This window comes from Furipterus horrens, unplaced genomic scaffold (assembly GCF_987537825.1).
Source record: "Furipterus horrens unplaced genomic scaffold, mFurHor1.1.pri manual_scaffold_3, whole genome shotgun sequence".
In the NCBI taxonomy this organism is placed as follows: Eukaryota; Metazoa; Chordata; class Mammalia; order Chiroptera; family Furipteridae; genus Furipterus; species Furipterus horrens.
The window spans coordinates 43,117,616-43,132,493 of record NW_028327173.1 but is presented as its reverse complement, the minus strand read 5'-3'; the positions used below and the strand labels follow the sequence as shown (position 1 = coordinate 43,132,493).

The 14,878-nt window shown below is 38.4% G+C and overlaps 1 non-coding gene across 1 annotated transcript; it reads left to right on the top strand.

The window, feature by feature from the left end:
• The first annotated feature begins 994 nt into the window (after nucleotides 1-994).
• On the top strand, nucleotides 995-1,127 carry LOC150014997 (U11 spliceosomal RNA). Its single transcript, XR_016510359.1, has one exon. It is a non-coding gene; the product is annotated as a U11 spliceosomal RNA (small nuclear RNA).
• The last annotated feature ends 13,751 nt before the right edge of the window (nucleotides 1,128-14,878 follow it).

Here is a 14,878-nt window from a genome sequence, read left to right as displayed (position 1 = left end):
ATTCTTAGTACTTCTTATACATTAATTCATTCAATTCTCACAACAACCATATGAAGCAAGTGCTATTATAAAAAGTGCTTAATATGTTTTTCTATGTCAAAACAGTTATCACCTTGCATTGTAAATGTATGTTTACTTGTATCTTTACCCCACTAAGCTGTGAGGTATTGTTGGCAGGAAATGTGTCTTGGCCATTGTTGTTATCACTAGAGCCTAGCTTTGGGCTTGCACATAATGTGTGCTCAATATTTGTTTAAAAATAACATGATGGACCTTTAAGGCATTATGCTAAGTGATACGTCAGACAAAGACAGATACTATATGGTACCACTAATATGGAGAATCTGAAAAAGCCAAACTTGTAAAACAGGGAGTAAAATGGTGGTTACCAGATGCTGGGATTGGGGGAAATCAGGAATTGTTGTTTAAGGTTACAAACTTACAATAGTAGAAAAATGAGTTCTGGAGACCTAATGTGCAGCGTAGTGATTGTTGTCAACAATACTGGACTATAAACTTCAAAGTTGCTAAGAGACTAGATCTGAATTGTTCTCACCACACACACACACACAAAAGAGAATTATGTGAAGTGACAGGGCTTAGCTAATGCTATGGTGGTCATCATATTGCTATACATAAATGTATTAAATCATTATATTGTATACCTTAAAGTTGCAAAACGTTATATGTCAACTATATCTCAATTTTAAAAAAACCTAAAATAAAGGACAAATGGATAATGGTTTGGTTCATTGATTTAGTAATTATGCAGGGATTGAGGTAGGATGGTATAAATAGGCAGAAGACCGTTTTGAGAGAGACCATGCAGGTTGTGCACTGAATAAGCCAAGGGCTCATTGACAGTATGAAGCAATGGCTTGAAAAAGACAGTTTTAGAAACTATCAAAAAATATTTTTACATGGATAATTGTTTATTCTTGAGTTTATTGTAATGATTAAAACCACTGGAATACTTTAAAATTGATGTTTTTTAAAAGGGGGCTTCTGTTGTGAGTGACACGCGTAGAGCAGCTTGATTGTGCTATGTGCAGGATCGATAGCAAGAGATTTTGGAAGAATATGTTTTGGTACCTGGGCAGCTAGTGATTGTTTGTCCTGGCATGTGTAAAAAAATTAAAAAAAAAAAAGTTACAGTTCGGATAGAACCAATAACTGTGCTGTGTGTAACACTTCTTTTCTTCTTTTTTACTCATCTAAAATTTGAACTAAGACTTCGGAGAAATGCTGGAATTAGGGTGTGTCTAAATGGCCTAACTGCCCTCTAATAATGGTACTCATCCCTCTCTGATCTGTTCACTCCCTACATTCGACAGTGAGATAAGAATTGTCTTTGTGATTTCAGAAGGATGTGGGTAGAATTAGGGAGGATAAATGTCTAATTTACGAGCTGTCTGATTTTAGGAAAGTCACTTAACCTCTGTGCATTGGTTTTACCCTCAAAGGACTGTTGTGAAGTTCAAATAGAATAATAAATGTTAAAATGCTCAGGGAATTGCAGAAGCTATTTGAATGTATGGTTTTATCCTTACTGTGTGTGCATGTGTGTAGGGGGATGCTTTGCCTCCTCTCCCATGTTTCTGCTCTTGCCTGCGGAGAAAGTAATCTCCCAGACCATCTCGCTATAGAGATATCGGAGAAGATTTTCTGATCTAATGTATCCAGAGGCTGGGTCTCTACTTGCTGCCTTGCATTTTCCGCTGTTGTTCAGCCATCACACCCTTGCTTGCTCCAAACTGGCAGGCTGGCTATTTTTACTCTCAGGCCCTTATGGGTATGTCAGTTGATTCTGCTTTGCAGCACCTTAGATACAGTCAAAAGTGGAAAGCCCTTCTTATATCTACCAGTGCCAGCCACGTGATGCACCCCAGCTATTGGAGAAACCCTGAACTGGCAATCACTGAACTTGTTTCTTTTCTACAACCTATTTTGTGTGTAAGCTTCCTTAGTTAGGAACCAGAAACTGGAGGAGGGCTGAGTGTTAACATTTAAGGAGCAAAATCTCACTTTCAAACCATAAAATATCATAATCTTGGAAGTGTTTTGAGAGGCTAAATGCTATGGATGTTAAAGGCTCAGGTTCTAGAGTCAGAAAGACCTGCATTGAATCTGGGCTTAATTACCCTATTACTTGGAAATATATCTTAACATTCTGGCCTGAGTTTCTTCATGGTGAAAAGGGAAGCATGTTTGTATCCACGACATAGACTAATTGTGCAGATTCTGTGAGATAAGGCATGCAAAGCACTGACTACAGTGAGTGACTGTAGGAAGGGAACAATGCGTGCTAAGTAAAATCATTTACTTAGCTTCCAGTTTGAGGAATATTCATGCAGCCTATTTGAGCCTAACTCAAAAAGATAATTAAATTACATTAAAAGCAGTCTTCTCCCAAAGCAGGACATGGAGCTAGATGTGAATTTTAATATTAACATTTTCTTTTCAAAGGGTGGGCCATTGCTATATGCTTAACTTTATTCTCAACACATATGTGTCTACCCTTTCCCTGGAATATGCTATGGCTGACTTATGCTTTGCCTTAATGAAGCATTTCTATGGCTTGGAATTTTCTTCCATTTTCCACTACTTCATCTTTCCAAAAATTTCCAGGAAACCTGCATTCCATTCCCTCTTAATTCTTTCAGCATTTATTCTCACTATTGCATCCTTGGTTATATACTATCTGACATTGACAATGACAAACATGTTCTGTTGTTAACTTAGTGAGCATAGGACTCACAATGCTTATTTGTTTTTCATTACCTGAAGGAAGACAGTGCAGTACACTAGAAAATGGCGGGGGTTTTGAAGTAGATAGTAAGGCTGAGAGTTCTTAATAATGACTTATCATTGGTCATAACTAGAGTTATGTTCTTGAGATTATATTAGGGCTTAGTGTCTCAGTGCTTTAGAGATAAACTAACTACTTGTTCTCAGTAGAATAGAAATCTGTAAATAAGTATGTATCTATTTTATAGTCTTTAGTTTGGAAAATATATTTGTTAAGCCTTAACTCTGAAACTCAAGACTTTTTATGCTTTAAAAATGTATGTTCTTATTCTATAACTATAATTTATTTATTAGAAGTCCTTCTTATAAAATAAGTAAGCCTAGTTGGAAGTAAAGGGCGAAACTGAAGAAAGCAAAGGACAATGAATGATATTTTTATCATATGTGTTACAAAGCATTTTGGTACAGGTCTTTTTGGTTATAAAGAATTGTGTTAGAGACAAAAACATGGACATTTATAATTTGGTCCAGTGGTGAAATCTGTTCATTTAGACAGGGGACCCAGTGGTAAACTTATTGGCTTCCCTAAAAGAAAAACTTCTGTAGAACACTTAGAAAAACAAGTGCATCTATTGCTTATCTCAAGTCAAATTAAACTTAACATTTGTCTTAATAATAGCCTTCTTGAAAGTGTATGCCATTTCATGTCATTTCACACTGACTGACCTATTGTTTTGTGAACTTGAACAGAGTTCCTGAAGTCTTTTGTGAGTTGACACATCTTCTAAAATGCTTCCTGTAACATTAGAGGCATGCCTGGAACTTAACTGATTACACATCAAGACCATGCTTTATTCTCCCAATTTTTTACTCTACCTGGGAGATAATTCTAGAGTCACAGCACTGAGCTTATGGGAAGTTGGAGAGCAGGCATTGGCTACCTTGCAGTGCTGAATTGTGCCTTATTCAAAACTGTCAGGTACTGAGCACAAATGTTAAACAATATGAACAAAAACCAATGTGATCTCTGCCTTCATATAATCAGCACTTCAAGCCATTTGGGCACACCTAGGCAGGACAACTAAATTAGAATTTTAGGGCCAGAAAAGGTTACCAGAGAAAATGGCACCTAAGTTGAGGTGCAAAGGGCAATTGAGAGTTAGCCAAGTATAATTTGGGGATAGAGGATCCTGGTCAGCATGTACAATACCCAAGGAGGCAGAAAGTTGGAATGCTGGGGGATGTCCAAGTTATTTGATATGACTGGAGTCAAGTGAGAGAAGGGAGTCACTCTAAATGAATGTCTAGTCACTGGCAGGGGTTGGGTCATAGAGGGTCTTGCTAGCAATTATGGGAGTGAGTTTTCTAATGAGGGCAATGGAAAATACTGAGGGGTTTTTAATAAGGATGGTGACATGAGAAAGTGTTTTCTTCAGGGTAACCTTCCAACTACAGTGCGAAGAATGGGCGGAGAATGAAAGACATGAGGCGATGAGACCACTTAGAAAGGTATTGCAATACAGTTGCCTAAAGATGGTGATGATGTTGTTAGGAATGGAGAAGAGTAGATGGACTGTAGAGAGAACTTAGAAGATTAATGTATGTAGCTCCATGGTTTTTGGACATAAGGAGTGAGAAAGAGTGGGGCGTCCAGGTTTAAGCAATTGAATGATGTGGGTAAGAGGAAAGGCGCATGTTTTATGGGAGAGAAAATAAATTCAGTTTTGAACACGGTATATTAAAGCAGAATGAAAACCAGGAAATAATAATAATAACACAGAAACCAAGAAAGACGGCTTTTCTAGAAGAAAGGAATGGTCAACAGTTTAAATGCTTTCAACATGTGAACTGAAAAATAAATAATTATGAAAAGTCTACCCAAAATATCCAGGTTGCAGTTAGAAAAAAAGTAGAATTATTAAACAGGTTCAATGTGAAAACGGTAAGGTTTCCATGAAGAAATGTTTCCAGGGTGGGAGTTCAGGGGAGAGAGGAGCAGTAGAAAATGGGTTTGTGGAAAGTAGAACAGCAACATCAATAATATTTAGGGAGTGCTTACTATGCACCTTTAAAAGTGCTTAAAAATATTACTGAGTTTCACTCAAATTATCCTATGAAATTGGCATTCTTCTAAGGCCCCTTTAGCAGATGAGAAAACTGAGGTTCTCAGAAGTTAGAACGTTTACCCAACTCATAGAAGTGACAGCCGGGATTTGAACACAGACATACATGACTAAGAGTCCTGCTTCCAACTACCAGCTATGCTGCTGCCTACATATTGTATGTAAGACACTATGAAGAATAGAATATAGGATATAACAGATGACCATGAAGACTTCCATCTTTGAGAGTTTGGCCATGTTAATTGCATTATTTGAGATCTCTTGCTGGTTGCCTTCTGGGAGATGGGTAGGCACAAGGAGTGAGAAATCAATCTCCCTGTTTTGATGTCCTACACCTGGCAAGAGCTGTATCCCTTTGGGTAGATCATCCTCCTTTTGGGCTCTGGTCCTCACTGAGCTCTGGTTGAAGCCTTTATACTCTCTTTGTCCCTTTAGCCATTGCAGAGGTAACTACTTTTAGCTATTGCTGGCCTCTTGGCACCTCACCATCCCTTGTTTATTCCCTAGTCTCCTCATTTGAATAACCTGAAAATAATCTGCAGTGACCCTGAATGATAGACACAGTAGCCAAGGGGTATTGGGAACATGAGGACTGAAAGATTTAACCGGCAACTATGCACCTATACTCCATCACCATAAATAACACTGATGAAAGTTGTAACAAAATTGTTGGCACTTTATGATTCAGAAATACTTTCACCCAAGTTGTATCATTTGAGCCAGGAAACAATCCCAAATAGTGGGTGATATTATTTATTTTAGATGAGAAAATTGAGGTTCAGAAGAGTTAATTTGCCCAAAGTCTCCCAGTTGCCAGAGCTGAGCCTTCTAACTCAGGTCTCCTGAGACCAAGACCAGCATTCTGTCTACTGCACCTTGTCTGCTTCCCATTAGTGAGATGGCAGGAAGCCTTTTCTCTACAAAATCTCCTGCAGTGGGCAAGCAACGGACATCTAAATCATGTCAGGAATCCCCAAAGACTCAATGCATTTCCCACATAGCTGGATTCACATGAAACAAAACTTCCCTCTGCCTCCTGGGACCTGTCTCACTGTGTATAGGTTGAAGAAGACTAATAAAGCATGCCAACTGTATGAACAATATCATCATAGAATGGGAACTAATAAAAGTTCTCTGGGGGCTGAAAATAACTGGAAAAAGTACTAAAAACATCCCACCATGTCAAGAGATCATGCTGATGATTTCATTGAGCTTATTCTTTGGGTCTGCAGCCCTTTTCCAACATATTGGACATTTACTATATGAACCTTTCTTATTTCTCAAGACCCATACCAGCTGACTATAGATTTAAATTCAATAAACCTCTTTTGAGGTCCTACTCTGTGCCAGATGTTCTCACATGCGTGATCTCATTTTAATTCCTCTAGCATCTTAGAGGTGATGCATCTTTGCTCAAGACCATAGTGCTGGTGAGTATGAGGGAAGAATTAAACCCAGGTCTCCTGGTTCTTTTCAGAGTTTTAGTCCCTCGATTCTGCTGCCATACGTTAGGAGGCAGTTCTTGCAATTTCTTTCCCTTTCTCTTTCTTTTTTTAGATATGCCCACTGGAGACTTAAAGAGGAATCAAGTCCATGGAGCTGAATCTGTTTGTTGATTTCAGGCTAGGGGTGTGTGGAAGAAGTTTGGCAGAATAAATAGAAAATAGGGCTGGTGACATGGAGTTATATGTTGTTTGAAACTCAAGTCTTCCTTGAATATTTCCCCAGGTGATTAGACAAAAAGGAAGAGACCTGAACTTGTTTCTTGGATTATGAGGAAATAGGCCCACTAAAAGTCATCCCTGAGGAGTTGTGTTCCAGTCCAGTACTCCAGCCTGAGCAGAGTAACTCCTCCCCAGGAGTTGCTCTGACAATGGTCATCAGTATATACTAGCCATTGTTCCTCTTACTATTGTTTGTTGCCTAAATATCACTTAGTGTACCAGTGAGTTATTGTGATTCATAAGAAATATATATTTTATCATTTAGGTGATCCCAGTCTATTTCATATATCTTTGGTCTTTGTCCATAGTTCCTGGCTTACAGCTCCCAAAACCTTTGGAATTTCCTATGAGGAGAGTAATAAAGATATCTCTTTTTATGTTAATGAGGTGACTTTGCACCACACTTATAGGTGGGGACTCGTTCTCAGGAGAGTCAACAAAGTAATTAGAGAAATGGAATTTTCAGTCCCACCCTCACACCTTTTGGGAGAGAATAGGGGCTGAGTCAACAGCCAATGGCCAATAGGTTAATAAATCATGACTATGTAACAAAACCTCCATGAAAACCCAAGAGGAGAGGGTTTGTAAAGCTTCCATGTTGGTGAACTCATGGAGTTGTGGGGAAGAGTGACAGACTCCAAGGGGACATGGAAGCTCTGCATCATTTCCTTATACTGGTCCTGTGCATCTCTTCCATTGGCTGTTCCTGAATTATATCCTTTTATAATAAACTGGTGATCTAGTAAGTAAAATGCTTCCCTGACTTCTGTGAGCTGCTCTAGCAAATTAATAAAATCCAAAGATGGGGTTGCAGGAACCTCTGATTTATAGCCTATCAGTCAGAAGTGCAGGTAACAACCTGGGCTTGCAATCACAATCTGAAGTGAAGGGCTGTCTTGTGCAACTGATCTCTTTACATGTGGACTCTGATACTCTCTCCAGATAGATAGTCTTAGAATTCAGGAGAATGGAGTTGAATTCGTGAACACCATGCTAGTGTCTCAGAATTGCTTGTTGGTGTGGGAAAAACTCCACACACACATTGGAATTGGGTCCAGGAGCCCAAGATCAACAGCCTTGGGTTCACATCCTTCTTAATAACTAATGGTTAATCCAGGCATTATTTTTCATGGGTCTTCACTATCCAAGCAGGAAAATAAGAGTTTGAGTTAGGCGGTGGCAATGGAGATGCAGAGGAGGAAACTGTTGAATAAACTCTTAGTTGTTTAGCACAGATATTGTACAAATTTGTTTTATAACTTGTTTATAATTCTCCACCATGCACACTGAGTTACAATTGCACCAAATTACTCAAGCTCCTTGAACACACCATACTTTCATGCCTCTATGATTCCTTCACGCAATGAACTTCCTTTGGGGAATACCTGTTTATTTTAGGACCCAATTCAAAATTTATCTTCTCCTATAGCCTTACCTGATCCCATCCGCTCCTCTCTACTATTCTAGAACTGATTACTTCTTTTTTGTGCTATGTAAGTAATGACTTCTTATCTTTAGTGCAGGGTTTACCACTTTATAGAAAGCAAGCTATGTGTAATCCTGTGACTCTGATAAACTCTCCTCAAGAGAGATGGCTGTTCCAAAGTGGGCTCTCAGTGGAAGTTAATGTCCATAAAAGAGATTGAATTCTCATTCTATTTGTTGAAGATTCTAGGATTTGAACATTTTCAGATCCTCACAAAGCATTCCAGATTGTGGCTACAACATGGCAATTTATATCTTTGCTCTCAGATAGGACCAAGTGTTGGCTGGATGCCTAACAATATAGTGGACATAAATTAACAGTGAAGCAATTTACAATCTGTCATGTCTTATTGCTTAATGAATTTGTCAAAAATCATATTACTCTGAAAATTATGGCAAGCAGGGTCCATGGGGCTTCTGTCTTTAAGAGCGAGATTATTCCAGCCTCACTCAAGCAAGACTGCCTTACTATTTTCCTCTTTTTAATGTAAACACCAGAATCTCTGAGCACTTCTGTTTGTTTATCAAATCTCTGTTGACTTTCACTTTGTATTAAGACTATCAGGAATGACCCTGGCCAGTTTGCAAATCCCCAGCTCCAGTCTATCTGCTATCAGAGCCAAATAGGATTTAAGTGTTTCTCTTAAACTTCTGATTCTATGCTAATATGATGTCATCCATTTCCGGCTTATACTCACCCTAGACTTTATTATTTGTTTTTTCAAATAAAGCCAAAATCTTGTTCTCTATTATCAGGGCACAAAGCAGAACCTCCTTTTAGCTCTGCCCTAACTCCTTCCCCATGTTTTTTTTCTTTTACTGTCTTCCTCTTTTCCCATCCATTTACTCTGCAAACCTCTCCCCACCATTGTCTTCCTCTGTTTCTCAGGATATGAGTCTCTTTTGAGTGATGTTATTATACTTTGTAAAGAATCAGATAGACTTGAGTTTCTCTAGGCATTACTTTCTTTATTTGTAAAATGGGAATAATAACAGCCAACTCATTGGGCTAATGTAAGAATTAGAGTGCTTGACATCCATCCATTCATCCATCCATCCTCCATTCAAAACTCATTCATTTATTTTATAAATATTGGTTGACTACCTAAAATGGGTCAGGTCTAATGCTTGGTGTTTAGGATACATAGCTGAATTCTAGACTCTACTGCCAAGGACCTTGGAGTCTACTAGGAGGATGGACAAATTACAAGATAACTAAAGACTAATGTGGGAAGTTTAGTGATTGAGGCATGTTCAGAGAAGACGACAGTTTCACAGTGATCTTCTCAGGGCTCTGAGGAGGTGTGTGGAGGGCTTCCAGAGCTCTGTTCTTCTGGGGAGGGCTTCCCTGAGATTTGAAGCCATACTTAATACTCAAAAATGATGATGGCTCTGCTGGTGGGAGCAACAACACTGGCAATAGTAGTTCTGGTTATTATCATCTTTATCATTTCCTCTCTCTTTCATTCTGCTTCTCCTTCAGTTTCTTTCTGCATGTCTCTCCCTGTGTTTTACTTTATATCTCTGCATTTCTTCTTTCACACCCTGTATATCTTATAATTCTTTTGGGAGCATGTAACTATGGATTAACTGATGGCTGATTAAAACACAATCAGATCTTTTTATTACATGTTTTTCCTGAGGAAAAATTGCTCCAATGGCACCTGAACATATGGAAGAGCCATGGATGGGTTGCAAACCAGTGGGGGTTGCCCTGTGGAGGTAGCAGATGCCCCCGGGCAGCTCCCTGGCTCATCCTGTGATCTGTCTGGTTGGCCAAATGGAAGCTGGCCAGCCACCAAACAGTTAACTGTGATTTTCTTTTTCCCTATTTCATTTCAATCTCTTTGTTCCATGCAACCAAAGAGCTAATGGCTGGCGAATTTATTATGACCCATTGTTTGGCTTGTGGAATAAACCAATTCTTCCTCTTTCTATGTTCTGACTCCCCCCTTTGTCTGCAATTTTATTTTATGGTTCTTTTTGTACACATCCAACACATGCTGAGGTTATTGAAAAGCACGAATTACACAGAATTCAATTTGCATATCTATTGAGGGTCCAATCCCAGAGTCCTTAGTCAGGCAAAATGCCCATTGACTCTTACCTTCCTTACTGTGCTCCTTCTTGGCACCAAAACCTACAGGATGTCCCTCTGCTGCTTCTAGCAGATCTGGCAAATGGTTTCTGGAAAGGTTTAAACAGAGTCACACCATAAAGGCAATGAACTGGGCTTTTGTAAAATTCTAACAAAGTCACTCAGAGTATCTAAGAGGGCAAGGTGGAGAAAGAAAGGCCAGATGACAATAAATTTAGTACTGATGTGGCTTAAAAAGTACAGGTGTTGGAGTCACAGAGGGTTATATGTGAATCTCTTAAAAATTAAGCTTATTTTGAGATACTTGTGGGTTCACATGCAATTGTAAGAAATAACAGAGAGAGAGCTCATGTACTATGGACCCAGTTTCTTCCATCATTTGGTTTTGACCCTGAGCAAGTTATTTAATTCAGCTAAGTTTCATTTTCTTCATCTGTAAAATGGGGCAATAATAGTACATATTATGTTAGATTGTTTTGGTCATTTGAAATAACTTCTAGGAGATATCCTGGCACAGTACTTGTATGCAACCTGACCTCAGAACCAAGTAACAGTAGCCAAGTAAATTCTGATTAGTGGAGGAATATTAAGATGGAGAGAGTCTCTAGCAATATATTCACAGTTGATGAAAAACAACACATTAAGAAAATTGATATAAAAATGTTTTATAGAAAAAAATTTAAAAAGTAGGATATAAAAGAAGTTAAAATGATTATAATAATAACACCCAGTTAATATTGATAACATTTTGCTCCATAACCACCCTCATAATTATATTTTCAACAACAAAAAATTAGATCATACTTCTCATACTTTTTTGCAATAATTATAAGACATAGCAGCTATTTTAGGGCCATACTATACTGTGGAGTTAGAAGTACCATTTATTTTGGGGGGGTGACCAATGCCTTGTTACTGGGCGATCAGGTTCTTTCCTTTCTTCTCCTCCTTCACGTCCTCCTTCAATTCTTCTCCTTTTCTTCTTTTCCTCCTTCTTTTTCTACTTATAAAGAGATCTGTATTAAAAATCCTTGTAAATAAATCTTTGTGTCTACATATGATTATTTTCTCAGATCCATTTCTAGGAGTAAATACTTATGGCTCAAAAGTCTGCACATTTTATGGGTTTTGATGCATAGTAAGCCACATTATTACCAATTATTTAGATCAGTGACTCTATAATCAAGGTGCATATCAAAATAATCTTGGGAGCTTTGTAAACATATGTGTCCCCAGGCTTGACCTCTGGAGATTTTTATTTGAGGGATGTGACACTTTTAAAATGTTCCCAAGGGATTCCCATATGCATATTTGATTAGGTATTCCTGGCTGAGAGGAAGACAGAGGTAAAAGGTCAACAAAATTTTCCAATGACAGGGGCCTGGAAATAAATATGTATTAATTAATTGGGTGATAATATTAGTTTCCCCAAAGATGCCTATATGTTGAAATAATAAAGGAATGTGTTGAGAGAACTTAATATGTATGGTGTATCTTCTGTGAGCTCCATTGTACTGTAATAGTACATAGATTATTTTAATGTACACAATAAACCAGACAGGAATGTGTTCTCCTGTTATACAGATGAGGAGCTTGAAAATCAGGTATTTAACTGACTTACCCAAGGCGATCATTTGCAGAACCCAATTTTGAACACAAGTCTTCTTATCTCCAAACCCTATGTTATTTTTTTTAACACTACAAATTTGTGTTGGTGAACTTAAGAGGGAGTGAGGCAAAATTATGAACTTGGACTCTTAAATGTAAGTGCTCAAAGGACACCATTAGGAGATGTACTTTTGTGGAAAATTGTTTTGTGTGGTATAAGAAACTGTAGCCGCTGCATAAGCTGGGACTGAAACACAGGCCCGTAAGTCTTAAAGACAGCTGGTAGACATGATCCAATGTCCACACTGACGTCCCACACTCCAGGGGGAGGAATAGGAATGCAATGTACCCTTTGAAACTTGTGAAGCCTGCTCTGCTTTGTGTATGTTCAGATCTATATCAATGGAATGTTTAACTCCGGGAGTATATTCTAAACTTTTGCAATGTACTCTGGCCCTGAAAGTCTGAACCACTTACCACTATATGTTAATTTATATTTATCTTTGTCCTTCCTAATGGTAGTTGGGGGGGGGGTGCCTCCTTGAGTCATGCATTTCTGCATAGCCTACTCAATAAAAGTTCTGTTGAGAAGGAGCTCAGGAGTGACCCCATCCTAGGGGCACTCTCCCTTCTCTCCCCAAGGCAACTCATCTCTGGGTCAATTTCTTCATCTGCGATCAGAGGACTGTGGGTTCAGGAAACCCCCGCATACGTTACCTAAAGCAATGGTGAGGAAGAATTAAAACAGTGTTCTAGAAGTGCAGTCCAAAATCCAAAAACCCAAAGTCCAAAATTGACTAACACTAGAATTATTGGGGTGCAGGGATTATTAAAAATGCAGATTCTTGAGCTCCACCATAGATCTACTGAATGAAGGTCTCTAATTTGGGACCCAGAAAACTGGATTTGTAATGACTACCCAGATGATCCTCATGTATATCAAAGTTTGAGATACAATAATTAAGAGTTTTAATCAGCTTTTGGTTTAATATATGGGATTGGCAAAAGTAGATTTACAGTTGTGAGTATGAGAAACACAGAGTTTATTCTTGTATTTTTTTTATTAATTATTTTATTATTTTCCATGAACAACTATAAACCTACTTTTCCCCATCCCTGTAAATTGAAAGGATATTTCTGCAAAGACAAAGAAATCTTATTGTGAGCTGAATTTACATTGATTAAGGAACAAACACACCTGCACAGTGGAAGTCACTTTTGAGAAACTTACTTTAAAGATGTTTAAAATTTGCAGTGTACACAGAAAAGAGTCACCAGCATGGTGCATGAAGCTGATGCAGTTAAAGAAACTGTGATCACACAGCCTGGAATAGAGAAAATTTGTGTACCAAATAGTATTGCTACCATTTATTTCTAGTTAAGGAATGATGTCTACAATTTAGTATAAACCAGAACTCAACTTGTAGGAATGCCAGAATTAGACATTAAACTCCAAGAGCAAATTCTAGATTGCTGCTTTTAATGATTATGCTAAACTAAATTTTATATGTTGACTACATGAGCTAGTCAATAAATAAGCTAATGGATGTTACTATTTTTTCTTGAGTCTAGTGGAGTTCTGCTTCCAACATGCTATCTTGCTCATAAGAATGAAATATCTTGACATTTTAAAAAATATGTATTTTATTGATTATGCTGTTAGAGTTGTCCGAATTTCTTTTCCCTTTGCTCCCCTCCACCCTGTGACACCCCTCTCCTTACAGTTGCCCCCCCCCACTTAGTCCATGCCCATTGGTTGTGCATATAGTTCTTCTCAACATCTTCCTGTCTACTCCATTCCCTTCTACTATGCTTCTTAATTCCTGCATCATCTCCCTCCCTTTTCCCCCTTCCTTCTCCCCTCTGACCTTCCCCCAGTATGTTCCCCATACCTATAGTTCTTTTTCCACTCTCGTTGCCTGCTTAGTTTGTGTTTGTTTCAATTACCTAGCTTCTATTGTTGGCTGTTGTGATACAGTTTTCATTTTAATGTTCATAGTTTTGATCCTCCTTCTTTTAAACAAGTCCCTTTAACATCTCATAGAACAGTGGTTTGGATCTAATGAACTCCTTCAGTTCTACTTTGTCCTAGAAGCACATTCTCTGCCCTTCTATTCTGAATGACAGCTTCACTGGATAGAGTAATCATGGCTGTAGGTTTTTGATTTTCATTACTTTGAATATTTCTTGCCAGTCCCTTCTTGCCTGTAGAGTCTCCTTTGAGAAATCAGCTGATTGTCTAATTGGAATCCCTTTGTACATAATTCTTTTCTTCTCTCTTGCTGCTTTTAAGATTCTTTTTTTATCTTTAAGTTTTGACATTTTGATTATAATGTGTCTTGGTGTGGTTCTCCCTGGGTCCAGTTTGTCTGGAACTCTCTGTGCTTCCTGGATCTGTAAGTCTATTTCCTTCCCCAAGTTAGGGAAGTTCTGCTTCATTATTTTTTCACATAATTTTTTAATTTCTAGTTCTTCTTCACCCTCTGGCAATCCTATACTTCAAATGTTTGTTTGCTTATAGCTGTCCCAGAGGTTTCTGAGCCTCTCCTTATATTCTTCACTTTTTGTTTCCTCTTTCTGCACTGGTTGACTGTTTGTTCCTTCCCTATGTTCTGATTTGTTGATTTGATTCCTGTTTTGTTTTTTCTCACCACTTGTCTTGTACGTATTTTTCTTCATTTCAGCAGGACTAGCCTTCATTCCTTCCCTGTCTTGATTAAGTCCCGCTGTTAGGTCTGTAAGCTGCCTTATGACTATAGCTCTGAACTGAGCCTCAGAAAGATTTTCTATTTGTTCATTGGTTAATTTCTGTATTTGCTTTTTTTGTTAGCTGCATGATTGGTATTTTAATAATTATTTTTGCCATTCTGACCATTTTCATTTATCTTTCCTTCTTGGGCAGGACGCTGTCAGACGTCTTATGCTATATTGGGCAGAGCCCCATATACTCATCACAACCGGGCGACCCTTCTCACCACACTGTGGCGCTTTGTGTCGGGGCAGAGGTCCAAGATGAATTCCTGCCATTACTCTCTGCTGAGACCCCAGGAGCCTCCTCCATCCCCATGCCCTCTGGGCCTCACAGTCCAAGA